At 41.0% G+C, this 16,534-nt stretch overlaps 1 protein-coding gene across 2 annotated transcripts in view; it reads left to right on the top strand.

Moving 5' to 3' along the window:
* The window catches only part of KIAA2012 (KIAA2012 ortholog), a 160,218-nt gene that overhangs the window by 80,386 nt on the left and 63,298 nt on the right, over positions 1 to 16,534 (top strand). The window lies entirely within an intron of this gene.

Genomic DNA, 16,534 nt, shown 5'->3' on the forward strand with positions numbered 1-16,534 from the left:
ACAAAATTAATACATTTTTTTTTGGTTATCAGAATCCAAATGCCTTATAGTAGTACCTCAGAGACTTTATCTAAAACCATTCTAAATCCACCACAGACCACATGAATAACAAAAGGTCACACTTGCATCAAGAAAGTTAATCTCAACCCAAATAACATAATGTGACACTATAATAAGAGTATTATTTTTAACCATCTAAATATAATAGAATGGAGAGATAGTTTGTTCCTTGGAGCCAGGAAGACTTGAGTTCAAAACTTGAATCTGACAAATACTATCTGTGTAACTAAGTCACTTAAACCCCAGAGGGGAGGGGAAAGGATGGGAAAAAGCAATCACTAAGCTCCTACTACTGTGCTAAGTGCTTGCATCCTGGGTCATCTCCAGTCATCCTGACCACTGGACTCAGATGGCTCTGGAGGAGAAAGTGAAGCTGGTGACCTTGCACAGCCCTCCCTCACTCAAATCAAAGTCAAGTGCAACTCATGTCATCATTTCTATGATGACATAATTTCTCTTTGAAAATGAAGGACAAACACAACAAGTGCTTTACAAATGCTATCTCATTTGATCCTCACAATAACCCTAGGAGGGAAGTAGTATTATAGATGGGGAAACTGAGGCAGACAAAGGTTAAAGGACTTGTCCAGGGTCACACAGCTAGTAAGTGTCTGAGGCTAGACTTGAACTCAGATCTTCCTGACTCCAGGCCCAGCACTCTAACCACTTTGTCACCTAGCTGCCCCAGCAACGTCCTAAGACTATAAATTATGAACTGCCAAGCTGAATTTATGGAGGGGCTTTGCAAACCAGTAGTGTCCTTGAACAAAATTAATTCTTACATCCAGCCAGCATAGCATCACACTGTAAGTCAATAGGAGAGTTGAAAATGTATTTTTGATTTATATTTCCCCATTAAAAGGCTGGAAAACCATTGTGGAATAAAAGAAAGAGGACCAGTCTTGGAGTCAAGAAGACCTGGGTTCAAGTTCTCTTCTGACCAATACCAACTGTGAAACCAAGGGCAATTCTCTTAATCTCTCATTGCTACAAACAACTGGGAACTTACAGCTGACAGATGAATTGTCAGTCTGTGTTGATGGAGGAAATGTCCATACCAGGAGTTCCCTCAATGGATGAAATCACAGGTCTAGACAAAAAAAAAAAAAAAAGCTACACAGACACATGGATGAAATCTCTTGGCAAAAAATAAAATCTCCCCAGGGGAATTTTCAGAATAACTTTAGTTCATAGTGACCCTATATTACTATCAGTCTACAACTGGATAGAAATAAAGGGTGAGAAACATATGAAATGAATGCATCCTTACTTTCAAGAGAATCCTGGAGGACACCTTTGCATTTTAATTCTTTATTATTATTATTAACAGAATTATTCTTTGGAAAACGGCTAAATTAGAATTCTGTTCAGTTCGTAAGATTTGTTGAGTACCTACTGTGTGCCAGGCAGAGTAGGAAAAGCAAGATCGTCCTCTAAGAGAGGAACGAGATGAAAAACACGCAACCATGGCAGAAGCAGCGAGCCAAATGTGTTAGGTCACTGTGTTATATTATTCCACAGAGGGGTTTGCTTATCCAAGTCTAACAGAATGCCAGTCTGGAGTTTCTCCTGGCGTCCCTGCAGTGACCCAATGAGTAATCACAAGAGCATAGACCTAGAGCTGAAAATGATGCATCAGAGGCCATTAAATCCAACTCCTTCATTTTACAGATGAAGAAACTGAGGCCTAAAGTTATAGTCACAGGTCATAAGTGGCAGAATCCAGGTGCTTTAATTTCAGATCCGGCACACTTTCCTCTGTACCATGCTGTCTCCCACCATTTCGGCAGCATCAGACAGTAGAAAGAACTTTTGATTTTGAGTCAAGAAAATCAAAGTATAGATTCTGCCTCTGTCACTAGTTGATGACCTTGGGCAAATTGCTTATGTCTCACTTATCTCATCTATAAAGTGAGAGGGCTGGACTATATACCCACTAAGGTCCTCTACCACTCTAAATCTACAATCATATGCTATTGGCCATCTCGCCACAGAGATACTTTTTTCAAAGCTTTGAATTTTCTCTTTACCTTCTAAGGCCCAAGCAGAAGGTCCATGATTATTGATTTGCTTCTGCAGGGTAGCCTACATCTTGAAGGATTTCACAGGTATTTTTTAATATTTACTGAAGGAATCCCTTTTGGAGAAAGATCTCCACAGTGACTGCCATCTCCTTATGAGAAAAGGTATGATGACTGAAGCAGCCAGACACTAACCAAGTTGATAATTTAAACGATCAGAGAATATCCTTCCTAACATGGGCCCAAACCACCTCTGGCTACCAAATCCCCACTTAAATTTCATTGGATTTAGAACTGGAAGAGACCATAGAGGCCAGCTAGTGCAATCCCTTCATTTTTTTTTTTAACTTACTTTTTGGAGGGTGGAAGGCAAGGCAATTGGGGTTAAGTGACTTGCCCAAGGTCACACAGCTAGTAAGTGTGTCAAGTGTCTAAGGCCAAATTTAAATTCAGGTCCCCCTGACTCCAGGGCCAGTGCTCTACTCACTGCACCACTTAGATGCCCCTCCTTCATTTTTTTTTTAAATGAGGAAACTTAGACCAGAAATATTAAGAGACTTAACCCAACATTACCCCAGATTAGTAAATGGCAGAGCCAAGATTTGAACCCAGGTCTTTTGACCCCAAATCCAGCATTATTTCCACTCTACCCCAATGTAGTCCCAGACATCCATTTTAACTACTTTCTTATCCTTACTTGATGTAAATGGGTAATTTAATGTTTACCATTTAAACCATCTGGGATCAATTTGAGGGTTAAGGCTTCATGCTTAGCAGACTTTAGTTTACAGTACCCTGATATGCCACTGGCAAATATTCAGGGAGATGCCTCCAGTCTCTGTCTGGTGAATCTCACTGACATGTCCATCCTTTATTAAGGCAGCAGCTACCATGCCAAATCAATCTTCATCAGCACCAGAAGTTTTGGGGGGAGGGGTTGGCTGCTATTATTTTTCTCCTTCACTCTATCACATTTTCCCTTTATTTAGGAGCTGGCATTATAATGAATTTAGTCTTGAAAAATAAATTTACTTTTTAATTTACCCATGGGGGGGGGGAGGAAAGGTAGAGGAATAGGGACATCATTTAGTATTTCCATCCACCCTTTATTGAGAGTAAAAAGAACTTGAATTTCAGAAAGCTTCCTGAGGTCAGGATAAAACAGGGTCATTGACTTTCTGTGAATATGACCATTTTCAAGATGCTGCTCTAGGATACCCCTCACTGGTTGCTAGGAGAGTTTTTAACAAGCCATCTCTGCTACCTTCACAGATGGCAAGAAAGTGCTGGACCCTCATGTCCAGCACATAGAAGGGTAGCAAATTATTAGAATATCCATCATAGAAGCTGTTCATCTGCCAATGGAGGTGTGGACTCTAAATCAAATGCAAAGAGAAGTAGCAGTGGAATTAAAAACCGAAATCAACAACAGCCCGGGAGATGCTCGGGATGGAGGTGGGGGACTGAGGAGCTATGAGGGACGGGGTGGGAGTGAAACTACAAGGGGAAATGTGGAGATGAAAAGAGCAATGAAAAAAAGACAAGCAGACATGTTTCAGCTCCAAGTTCCCATTTCCTCTTTCAAATGAACTGATTCCCTACTGTGTTCAGAATCAAGTATTTATGAAGGCATTTTTTGCATATTAATGACTGCACATGGAACATGCCAAGTTCTGAAGTCCTAAAGGTATGTTGGCCTTTTTTGGGGGGTAGAGGAGGGGGAGAGAATCTTTTCAAGTCATCCAAATGTTTCAAAAGGTTCTGTATTCTCTGTCTAAAGGGAGAATTAAAGGGGATTTAAGCCCCTCTAAAGGCGAGGATGGAGACTCTGTGATTCTACCCCTTCTGACTCAGCTATGGCATTATAGGATCGTTATAGGATGTCAGAGGTAAAAGTGACTTTAGAAAGCATTCAGTTCAAGTCTCTTGTTTTTTAGGTGGGGAAACTGAGGCCCAAGCAGGTGAAGTCACTTGCCAAAAGTGAAATTGCCCTCAGCTGAAGGTGTAAGAATTTACAGTAGCTCAAAAAGTTTAAGAAGGGAATACAAGCCTATAAGGAAAAGACTGACTGCATACCAGTCTGGCAGAAAAACCTCTAGGGGATACAGTAGGCTAATCCATAGGATCACAGATTTAGAGCAGAAAGGGACAATAAAGGTCCTTCTTCTCCCCCCATAATAATCACCATTGTTCAGGCCTTTCTTGGAGTCTTGAACAAGATAAGCCAAAAACTTCCTTTTAAGGAATTATTCCTTATTTTCAACTTTTTAATCTTAACTCCTCGAAGAAGGCTTGGAGAAAAAGCATTTAATCTTCTTGTAAGTGTTAAGTATAAGATCGGAAAGTATCACTGTGTCTTCCCAGATCTAGCCATGTGATCGCGGGCTGAAGGATTCCTGGGGCCAAGTGGTTATACGGCTGTCAGAGAAGGCACTGAGTAGGTACAGAACTCTCTGGAAACGTTGTTAGGGAGGAATTCCACAGAGAAGAGCCAAACTTTAATGGGGCTTCCCCTGGTCCATTCCTCTTCCAGCATTCCCCTTTGAAAAGAGAAGGAAGGACTTCATCCACTTTTTAGATCACTGGTTTTAACCTTCCTCACCACTCTAAAGTTTCCCTTCACTTGTTCTATCTCTAGGTAAGGGTGACCAAACAACCCTTTATCACCAAATCATCACCAATTCTTTTTTAAAACTTTTGCAGCATCTTTGCATTTGGGATTTTTTTTTATAGTTTTACAAAACCAGTTGACCTAATATTGTGACATATTTCTAACTGTAAAAATAGAATGACAAATGAATACATGTTTAGGGACTGTGCACATGTTGAAGCTGAGGGATTTAGGACTATCAAGCCTCTTCAAAGGAATACTGAAGTAAGAGATGGAATTCAGCAGAATTTCAGAGCTGGAGAGAACCTTGAGGAACTAGTCCAATCCCTTCATTTTTCAGATGAGGAAACTGACGCCTATGGAGATAAAGACTTGTCCAAGGTCACACAGCTAGTTAGTAAAAAAATTGGGACTTAAATTCCTACCCCAGTGCTGTTTCCACTATGCCAGACTATATCATTAAATACTGTACTGAGGTTACTAAGCAACAGGACTCCAGGCCTAAAGCAGTCAGATTAAGAGGAGATTGGGGGAGGGGGTGTGCAGGGAGGACTGCTAGGTAGTACAGCAGATAGAGCACTGCAGTCAGGAGGACCTAGGTTCAGATTCAGCCTCAGATACTAGCTATGTGACCTTGGGCAAGTCTTTTCAACCCCAATTGCATAAAAGCGGGGGAGAGGGGATGTGTTTAACTTGCAAAGATAGAGAGTCAGTCAGGAATCAACAGTAGGTTCAAATCCTACCTCAATTAATAGCTGAACAAATTATTTAATCTCTCTGACTCTTAATTTCTTCATCTATAAAATGCGGATAAAATTAAGTAGCCACGATCCCTACATCAATGAGGTAGCATAATGTAGTGTATGGTCATTATCTTCTCCTCCCCTACAACCATTGGATTCAGGAAGAACTAGGTTAAAGTCTTTCCTTGCCACATACAGACTAACTCACCATGGGCAATTCTTTGTGACCCCATTTGGAGTTTTCTTGGCAAAGATACTGGAGTGGTTTGTCATTTCCTTCTCCAGCTCATTTTACAGATGAGGAAACTGAGGCAAACAGGGTGAAGTGACTTGCCCAGGGTCACACAGCTAGTAAGAGCCAGATTTGAACTCAGGAAGATGAATCTTCCCGACTCCAGGTCTAGCACTCTATCTACTATGCCACTTAGCTACCCTAGGCTTATATGTATAGCTCCTGATTGGAACAGAGGATAGAACTCTAAACTTTGAGTCAAGAAGCCGTAAATTCAAATCTAGCATCAGGCCCCTAAGCAGCTGTATAGACCTGGGCAAGTCACTTACCACTACATGCCTCACTTTCCTCAGCTGTAAAATGGGTATGATAATATTAGCACCTTCTTCTCAGGATTATTGGGAGGATCAAATGAGGTGATATTTGTAAGGCACATAGTAGGCACTTAGAAAATGCTTGTTCCTGTCCCCTTCCTACCATGTCCCTAGGTTACAGGATGATGTTAGCTAGACTCCGAGAATACAAAGACAGAAATGAAAAAAGCCTCATGTACCTTGCGTTTTATTTAAACTTTTCTTGACTTCTCTGAATCACTCATTTGATAACTTTTGTTATTCATGAATTTCTTGATCTTTTTTGGAATAAGTTTATATTTACCACTTCTTGAAATGAAAAGCTTAGCACCTGTGTAATTCAGTATTATTGCTTTATATTTGTCCTAAATTTGCTTCTTTCAAATTTCAGGACTCTCTAGTTCTAAGTCTGTATTTCATACCCTGTGTTCCATATACTGCTCTCAGATTCCCCCTCCATCTTCATCATTTCAGACCAAGGAGTCCTAGACATTTTCATCTCTCCTCATTGGCTATGCCCCCGTCTCTCAGCTCTGTTCTGAGATCTTCAGTAAGGTCTTTTTTAAACTCAGTAGAGCTACATGTAGTATTCCACGTGAGGATGAATTATAGAACATACATTCCCTGGAGGCAATGGCTATTTTTCCCATTTTTTTAATTTTATGCCCAGCACCTAATTCAGGGCATTGCACATAGTAGGTACTTAATAAATGCTTATTGACGTGAATGGAACTGTCATGTGTACGCTAATTAGAATTTAAGAATAAGATCTGCTTTCTAAGGACAAAGAATATATAGATTTTCATTAGTCAAAAACCCGATATTATTCTCATTTTAGAGATAAGGAGATGAAGGCACTGGATTTCTTCTTCCAACATAGTCCATTCTATACGCTGGGATCTATCTGTTAAAGTACCAAGGGAGATGTAAAATCTTCATTTAAAGGGTTTTTTTTAAATGAGGTAGATAGACACTAGGTATTCTGCTGGCCTTTCCTAAGGCGCCACCTGTTTACCTCCTGCTCTCAGAATTCAAGTCAATATTAACACCAAGGCTTATGAACCGAATAGACTTCTGTGAGCTAGCCTTGGAAGCCAATTACTAACTTATTGTTTCTATAAGTCATTGTTTCTATGGGAAAATGCCCTAGAATTTCAAACTGGCTTACAAAAGAACTTTTGGACTTTAGTAAGAACAGGGCTGACCTGTCGATATTTGATCTGGACACTTGCAGCACCTGAAGCAGGATAATGATAATAATAAAGCTGACATTTATAGAGTGCTGTAAGGTTTACAAAGTACTTTACAAACAAGGTCTCATTTTATCCTCATTCCAACCAAACCACACAGTAGAGGTCCAGCTCTGGCGATATGCCAGGTCTGTGTCTGGACTTTCCTTCTTCCCTGCTCCCCACTCCATTCAGAGAATGTACCATATTGTCCCACAGAGGAATGCAAATCTGTAGCCTAAAGCAAAACTAGCCCATTTGGATGGAACTGTTCCACATCTTGGGAGAAGGGTGGGGGGGAAAGAGAGACAGAGACAGACAGACAAAGAGCTATTAGTCAAAAACTCTGTATTATTCTCATTGTAGAGATAAGATAAGGAGATCTTAGATCTAGGAGACCAAGGTATTGGATTTCTTCTCCCAACCTAGCACGTTCTCTGGGCTGGGATTTGTTTATTAAGGTAACAGGGGAAATGCAAAATCTTCATTTGAAGATTTTTTTAGATAAAGTAGAGTTTCCTGTCTGTGTCAGTTTAACCACCTGACTTGAACTTAATCAAATAGGTAGATAGGTGGTGGCAGGAAGGGAGGGGGAGTTTGTGAGGCTGCTCATAGAGAGTTCTTATTATCAACGTAACAGCACCACCACCTCTTCCTTTTCCTCCTCCTCTTCCTCCTCCTCTTCCTCCTCCTCTTCTCCTCTTCCTCTTCTCCTTCTTCTCCTCCTCCTCTTCTCCTCCTCTTCTTCTCCTCCTCCTCTTCTCCTTCTCCTCCTCTTCTCCTCCTCTTCTCCTCCTCCTCTTCTCCTTCTTCCTCTCCTCCTCCTCTTCTTCCTTCTCCTTGCTCTTATTGTTCTTCTCCTTTCCCTCCTCTTCCTCCTCCTTCTGTTCCTCCTCGTTTTTCACTTCAGACTTTGGTAAAAGGTCAATATGGCCAGTTGGAGCTTCCTTAAAAGCCACCATTTACTTTGTCTGCTAACAGCCAGGAAAACCAGGGCCCAAGTAATAGCCTACGCAGAATATTGCAGACTTCTGGCAACCTTATATAGCAACATGAGATTCCTCATAGTCTAGGTCCCCTTGGGAGCTGTTAATATATTGTGATACTGAATGATAACTGTAGTTTTTAGTGACGGAGAAAGTGAAAGGATGACAGGGCAACTAGGGGTGACCCTCCCTGATCTTAGGGAAGACCAAACTGAGGTGACAGCTATCTCACCGTTTAAATATTTCCAACACCACCCATGACTTAGAATTTATCCATGGACGGAGGAACACAGCAACACAAGGACCTCGACTGAAAAGAAATCAGAGAACTGTACTGAGCTGCCAGTCTATTCTGAGCTGGGTCAATCTGTCAATAAGCATTTATTAAGTACCTACTATGTATCCAGGCAGGGATGTGATTGCTGAGCCCACTATCAAAGATATTTGAAAGATCAATGCAAACTGAAAAGGTACTCCAAGACGGAAGAAGGGTAAATGACCTAGTTTTCAAAAAAATGTAAGGGAAGAGTGTCTAACCTATAACCCAGTCACTTCAGTTTCTAGGAAAATTATAGCATGAATCATTAAAGAGATAGATGATGGGTTACAGAATGAGAAGCAGTGATTAAAAAGAGGTAAAAAGGGCTTCGTCAAGAAGCCATGCCAGGCTAATCTCATTTCCTTCTCTTCCAGGATGACTAAATTAGTAGATGAGGAAAGAATGCTGTGGATGTAGGTTACCTAGATTTTTAAAAAGCTTTTGATGAAGCATTTCATACTGTAGTTGTAGAGAAGATGGAGAGAGATGTGTTAGACAATCACACAATTTGTTACATTCTGGACTAGTGAGATGGTTGGACTCAAAGAGTTAAGCGTTTAATGTCTATGTGGCAGGAAGTTTCCAGTGAAGTACCCTAGGGAGAATCTGTGTTTGGCCAGGAATCACTTCGCATTCATACCAGTGACTTGGATAAAGGTATAGGTGATAGACTCATCAGATTTGCAGATGTCACAGAACTGGGAGAGAGAGCTAATGTAGTATACCACAACAACGGGTCGTATAAAATAAGACAAAATCCAATAGGGATAAATGTAGTCTTGGACTAAGTACGAAATCATCAGCTCTAAATATAATAATAAAAATAGTTATCATTTATATAGTGTCTACTCTGCTAGTGGGGCAGCTAGGTGGTGCAGCCAATAGAGCACCAGTGCAGGAGTCAGGAGGACCTGAGTTCAAATCTCACCTCAGACACTTGAGACTCACTAGCTGTGTGGCCTTGGGCAAGTCACAACCCCAACTGCCTCATCCTGGGTCATCTCCAGTCATCCTGATGAACATCTGGTCACTAGATTCAGGTGGCTCTGGAGGAGAACAGCCCTCCCTCCCTCAAAACAAAGTCCAATGCAAGTCATGTCATCATTTCTGTGATGGCAGGGTCTTCCTCGGCAACGAAGGATGAACACACAGTCTATGTCAGTGCCAGACTCTGTGCTGAGTCCTTTACATCTTACTGGATCCTCACAACAACCCTGGGAGATAGGTATTATCATTATTATCTGAGTATTACTATTCCTCATTTTACAGATGAGGAAACTGAGGCAAGCAACTGTTCAGTGACTTGCCCAGGGATACATAGCTAGTAAGTGTTTGAGACTGGATTTGAACTCAAATCTTCCGACTCCAGGCCAGGTGCTCTATCCACTGAACCTCTAGCTTTTTATAGGGGAAGCCTGGTTATATAGATAAAAATATAGGGGTTTTAGTGAACTGCAAACTAAATATGAGCCAGTGATGTGGCATGGAACCAAAAAAAAAAAAATTGGAAAGAGACTTGAGGAAGGAATGCTGAATAAGTGTTGGTTGCTATTTAATCATGTCTTAGGGTTTTCTTGGCAGATATACTAGAATGGTTTGCCATTTCTTTCTCCAGCTCATTTTACAGATGAGGAAACTAAGACAAATAGAGTTAAATGACTTGCCCAGGATCACACAGCTAGGGAGTGTCTGGGGCCACATTTGAACTCAGGGGGATGAGTTTTCCTGACTCCAGGTCTGGCACTCTACCCACTACACCACCTTGCTGCCCAAATAAATAGGAGGCTATTGCAATAGTCAGGTAAGACAGATGGAAGAGATGATGTGAAGATGGAGATAAGATTTGGCAACTGCTTGACCTTGTGAGATGAATAAAAGTGAGAGGCTGAGAACTTCACAACCTTAGACAGCTAAAAAGAGAGTGATGTTCTCAGTAGACACAGGGAAGTTCCTGAAGGGGCAACAATATACTAAGACATGTAGTGCAAAAACAACGCTTCCTTGCCTCTTCATCATGTGTGATGTCCCATCCAAAGTGAAAAAGTGGGCTGGGGTCCTTCCTCCCCAGTCACGTCCCTTTGCCCTTCACCCCCTGCCACAACTCTGATCTGGGGACAGCAGGTAGCTATCCTGAATGGGGGAGAAATTTTCCAGTCACCTGCCAAGTTGCTTTGTGGGTCAGGATTAGATGATAACTTTTCTAAAAGGACCATTTCAGAAGGGGAAGATGTTTGGCACTTCCATAGCAGAAAAAGAACTGGACTAGGAAAGCATTAGGGTTTCATGGGAGAAGGGCTCCTCATCTGGTCATCTCACAGATAGTTCCCATCAGTAGCTATCTTTGGGTGTGTGGAACATCACCATCTTCCCAACCTTCATCTTATTATTACATACCCCTTCCAGTAATGCTATGGTCTGTGGGGGTCATGACACAACCCCCACTTCCCTGCCCGAGGGGCCAGAGCCCACTGCATTGTACCAGAGCTGCCTCTTCGATTGTGATAACTCCACCCCAAAGTGACAAACTAACTTGAATTTGTCCAAACTCCATGCTGATTTCATAGCTGCAAAAGAGAAAAATGCTGAGATTTCACTTTGTGACTGCTTGGTGGATATCTCTGATGATCGGTGGAGCAAATCTTACTTGTTCATTGGTTGGGAATTCCCTTGTGTGCATAATACTTTTGATGTGGTAGGAATGATTCAAAAGCTTTGGCAGAGGATCTCCCTCTTTCCTCACTCAAGGTATGTTAGAGATAATGGAGAAGGACCTCTGAGACTGGGGATATGCAGACATTAGCAACATGTACACCAAGCATACCCATGGGGCTTCAGAAGTCTGTCAGCTTAGTATCAGTGAGAGCTGAGTGGGAGGTATTTGGACACCAAGTGTTAACAACTTCTTTAATTAGGTGACAAGAGGCTCTCTTGCTTCCATAGTCATGAAGATGGGGAACCCCAATAAGGAGTCCCAACGAAGCCAAAAATGGGCAGATACAGGCCTTAGTTACTTGTGTTTAGAACCTCATTTCCTCCTTAAGGATAAGAAGATCCAAGGTCTTGTTTCTAGATCCAGATCTACTATAGAGGTTTTCAAACTTTTGGGGTCTCAGGACACTTCTACATCCTTTTTTTGATGAAGGAAGGCAAAGCAATTGAGGTTATGTGACTTGCCCAAGTCACGCGGTAAGTGTCAAGTGTCTGAGGTCACATTTGAACTCAGGTTCTCCTGAATCTAGGGCCAGTGCTTTGTTCCCTGTGCCACTTGGGCTGCAGAGTGGGGGCTCTGGCTCTTTGAGCGGGAAAGTGGGGATTGCATCATGACCCCCACAGGCCATAGTATTACTGGAAGGGCTATTTACATAACCACAAAAGGGTGGGAAGATAGTGACATTCAACCTACCCAAAGATAGCCACTAAAGGAGATTTCTCCTAACTAGTATAAGGACTAGCACTCAACTCTAATAGGGTGTATGAGGACCCACATGCCAGGGAAGATTACAGATCATATATTTTAGAGTTACAAGAAACCTTATTAGTTCTTATAGCAGTTAGGAAAAATCTCCTTTTAAATATCAGCATTATCCTCCCATGTGCTATTCAAATATGTTTTGACAAGTTCAGTCATGGATCTTCATGGGATTGTTGATTTGTTTGGCTTTTTTTTTTTTTGAAAAAATAGATTTATATGTGTTTTTAAAGGAGAAACATGGAAACAGTTTACATATGAACAACAAACACCTATGTGGAAAATAACTTTCAGTTAAACACTGTTTAAAATGTTAAACCGTTATCCTGTTAAACACTCATCCTATCATTCCCATAATCCTTTGTAATTCATTCTACAAATCATACCAGCGAACTTAGCTCTGATGCCATTCTCAGGTAAAAATACATCTTGATTGAATCAATCAAACAAAGGTGTGGACAAGACCCAGGCACCTCTGTTGCATCGATCAATCAGTGACATTTCAACAAGATGTGAAAATCTGTTTGGATTGGTTGAAGGATTTAGTCATGCTCTGTGAGGCATGTACAATAGCAGTGAGGTAGTTTGGAATCAAGCATTCAAAGATCTGGTGGGTTTATGCCAGGCAAACTCCTAAGAAGGAATAACTTTAGAGAAGGAGTGGGCAAGAAGAAGGAGAAGATCCTTGGCCTCAGCCTTGGTCTCTTCGCTCTCCAAAGGACCTTGTGAATTTGTGAGATAAAAGAGCTTTGCTCTCATCAGTGTCCCAATACAAGTAGTATCACAGGAATAGCTGATGAAGTAGACCCATTGAGGAAAGGTACCTTGAAGACCCTACCAAAAAACCCAGCAGAAAAGCTATATCAATACTGATGGTAGGGGAGGATTCATGAGTGCCTTAAGTAAAGGACTTCTAACAACCATAACTATGAATTCCTCCTAGCAACTCACTACACTTGAGCCCACTTTCCCCAGACTCTACATGTACTTGTGGAATGATGTCAGACTTTAAAGAGTTGTGGCAACTATGCCACTATAGAAAATATCCATTTTATCATTGCTGCTGTTTGTCCTTCATTCTCAAAGAGGACCATGACATCAGGAAGGTGATACCATGACTTGCAAAATGAATTGAATTGAAATGAGGAAGGGGCTGTGTAAATTTGCCAGTCTCACTGTCTCCTCCGGAGCCATCTGGGACCAGTGGCAAGATATAGATCAAGGTGCCTGGAGATGGCCCTCAATGAAATGGGAGACCTTGGCATTTTTAAGCTAAGGTCTTTCCCAGGCCTCAGTCTGACTGAGGCTGTGCCCATTCAGTAATTAAGGCTATCATTTTTATTTAAAAGTACATAGTATAGTGGATAAAGCACTGGTCTTAGAGTCTAGAAACATGGTCTTCGATCTCACCTGACATACCCAAAAGCTGTGTGACTATGGGCAAGTCGTTTGATTTCTCAAAGCCTTGATTTCTCCATCTGTAAAACAGGGATCATAAAACCTGTAGTAGCTACCTCACACCTACCTTATTGAGGAAAGCACTTTGCTAACCTTAAAGTACTACAGAAATAGAAAGTGTTATTATACTATTTTTAAAAAAATAACATGGTGGTAGTCTTCCCAGTTTCTGTTTTTTTCTTTTTTTATAGTATCTTTAACAGTCTCTACTTTTCTCCTCTCCATCCCATTGCTGCATTCTTCTGTCTCATATCCGTCCATACCTTTAACCACCATCTATCTTTTAGGCACTCAAGCACAGTTCCCATCATCAGTTATAAATATTTCATTGGTCATACAGACTCTACATGAAAAAGTATCATCTATATACAGTTTTTTGGTCCATACCTGTGACTTCATAATTGTAGGAACTGCCAACTAAGAAATTCCTACCAAAGACACTTTATAGTCTTATAGGAGTTGACTGGGGTATTGAGAGGCTAAATGACTCGCCCAGGATTATATAGCCAGGATATATCTTAGGCAGGACTTGAACCGAAGTATGGCTGACTCTAAAGCCAACTCTTATCTATTCTCTATTATAACATCTGCCTCTCATCCCTATCTTCAAAAGGGTTTCTTCTCATCTCTTTAAAGAAGCTATAGCATTTGGAACAGCTAGGTAGCCCAGTGGATAGAGTGCCAGGCCTGGAGTCAGGAGGACTCACCTTCCTGGATTCACTTGCTAGCAGTGCAACCCTGGCCAAGTCACTTAGCCCTGTTTGCCTCATCTATAAAATGATCTGGAGAAGGAAATGGCAAACCATTCTAGTATTTTTGCTGAGAAAACAGTAAATGGGTCACAAAGAGTCAGACCCAAATGAAATGACTCAGCAACAGCAAACATTTGAAAAAGCATCAACAGAATAGTTAATTAACATTAAATATTAAATTTATTATTAATTTATAAATAATTATTAAATAATAAATTGTTTAATTAATATCAAGTATTAAAATTATTCAATAAAAAGAGAACTACTCTATGGATAGGGATTTTTATTTATGAGAAAAATATGGATCTAGTCATGTAGGGGAGATATCGCCACGTTTTCCCCAGCCCCTGCTGTTCCAGCCAGTGAAAGAACAGATGGATGGTCACATTCATGGGAACTATTCATGACATTCTTTCCTCATCCTTCAGCCTATACTACTGTTGCCATCAAAAGAAGTGGAAAATTTTCTCCCCATTTCCAATATCTGACTTAAAACATTCTGTCTTATGATTCATGCATGATGTTTGGCGGGATGGAAAATGAGAACCCTTTGTCTAATTCCAGTTTGGACCCGCTCGGCTCATCTGATCTGAAAAAGGGGAGGTACTCATCTCAAAATGAGAACCTAACCCAATATATGGTAGAGATGACATGAAATTGGATAGGAATCTGTCCTGAAAACCTTCCATCTCTAGCCACATTTCAAAACAAATGGGTGTGACCATTCATTGAAAGGATGGTGGCTTGTGGAGGCCTAACAATTGCTAATTCATGACTAATTTTTAAAAATAACACAAAATGTCATGGGTTGAGGAAGGGGAGAGAAAATTTATGACTGGATGGGGAGACATCTGATAGATAGTCTCTTAGAAAGTATAGAAAAGATGGAATACACACCCATTATGATCTCATAGCATATGAATGTTTGCGGCCCCTGCAATGACCTGAGAAGTTGACAAATTGGCCAGGAAAATCAACTTTTCCCTCTTGAATTAAGAGAATAATACTGTGGGTAAGACTGTCCTCTGGTTGTTGATGCAAATTTCCCATAAATCTCTGTTTCTTCCCTACCCTCCCTCCCTAGCCAAGTCCACCTGAGGCTGATCATTATGTATAGCTTTTACCCCTGGGATACAATTGTTATATTGGCAGTATGATACCATGGACAGAGAAATGGATGTGAAATCAGAAGGTCTGGGTTCAAACTCAGCTCTCCCACTTACTACTTGGCAAGTCACTTAAATTCCTTTGGCCTCAGTTTCCTCATCTGTAAAATGAAGGAATTGAATATGGTGACTTCTAATGACCTTTCCAACCTTTGAAAAGTGATGCCATTTTTACATTGGTGGAAACAGGAAAGCAACCTGGCCTTAGAGGTGTGATGTATTCTGCCTGGCTACAAATGTGATTCAATTCATGACTTGAGGTGAGTTTCCAGGGCTACTTTGGCCCTCCGTAAAGTAGGGATAACATTCCCAAGTTGCTTTGAGTCACAACATAATAACAGCAATAGCAACGGGTATTTATGTAGCACTTTACCAACATTATCTCATCTGATCCTCACAACCCCATGAAATAGGGAGATATGAGAATCACCCATTTACAGATGAAGGAATTGCGGCTCAAAGAGATTCGGTGACTTGTCCATGATCATTCAGCTAGTAAACACAGAAATTAGAAGCCAGAGCTTCTCCTAGGTCAAATTCAAAGTCTTTCCACTATATATCCATATGCCATATTTTATGGACTAACATGGGAAAACAACTAAGGATGATTAAGTACAAAGTGGCACATAGTCCCTGAATAATTATAGTGGACCTTCCTAGGGCTCCACTATCCTATCCTTGCCCTCTCGACAAGCTAATTTTTTTTATGTTTTATTGATGTTTTATTTAAATGTTTTATTGATGACATTTGTTTTTATAGCATAGTCATATCTAGTTATACTTCCTTACCCCAATGCAATGAGTAGTAACTCACTGTAAGCTTTGTAAGAAACCACTTAGCAAAACTAACCAGCATAGCAACTCTTTCTGGTGCTTGCACCCACAATTCCCCACATCTCTAGAGGTGGTATTCTTCATCATCTATTCTCTGGGGTCAAGACTGGTCATTACATATCCAGCTGAGACTTTACAATGACCCTTTTTCCTACAGAGTCAAAGTCATACTGGGTGGCCATTGTGGTACCAAGAGGATCTTCTTAGAAGGCAGCCTAACCTATAAGATGGTCCCTTAGACCAGATCCCTATCTACCTTCTCTTCCCTCTCCCTACCTTCCCCACTCCAGCCTCTATGGAT

Source organism: Notamacropus eugenii, chromosome 6, assembly GCF_028372415.1.
Source record: "Notamacropus eugenii isolate mMacEug1 chromosome 6, mMacEug1.pri_v2, whole genome shotgun sequence".
In the NCBI taxonomy this organism is placed as follows: Eukaryota; Metazoa; Chordata; class Mammalia; order Diprotodontia; family Macropodidae; genus Notamacropus; species Notamacropus eugenii.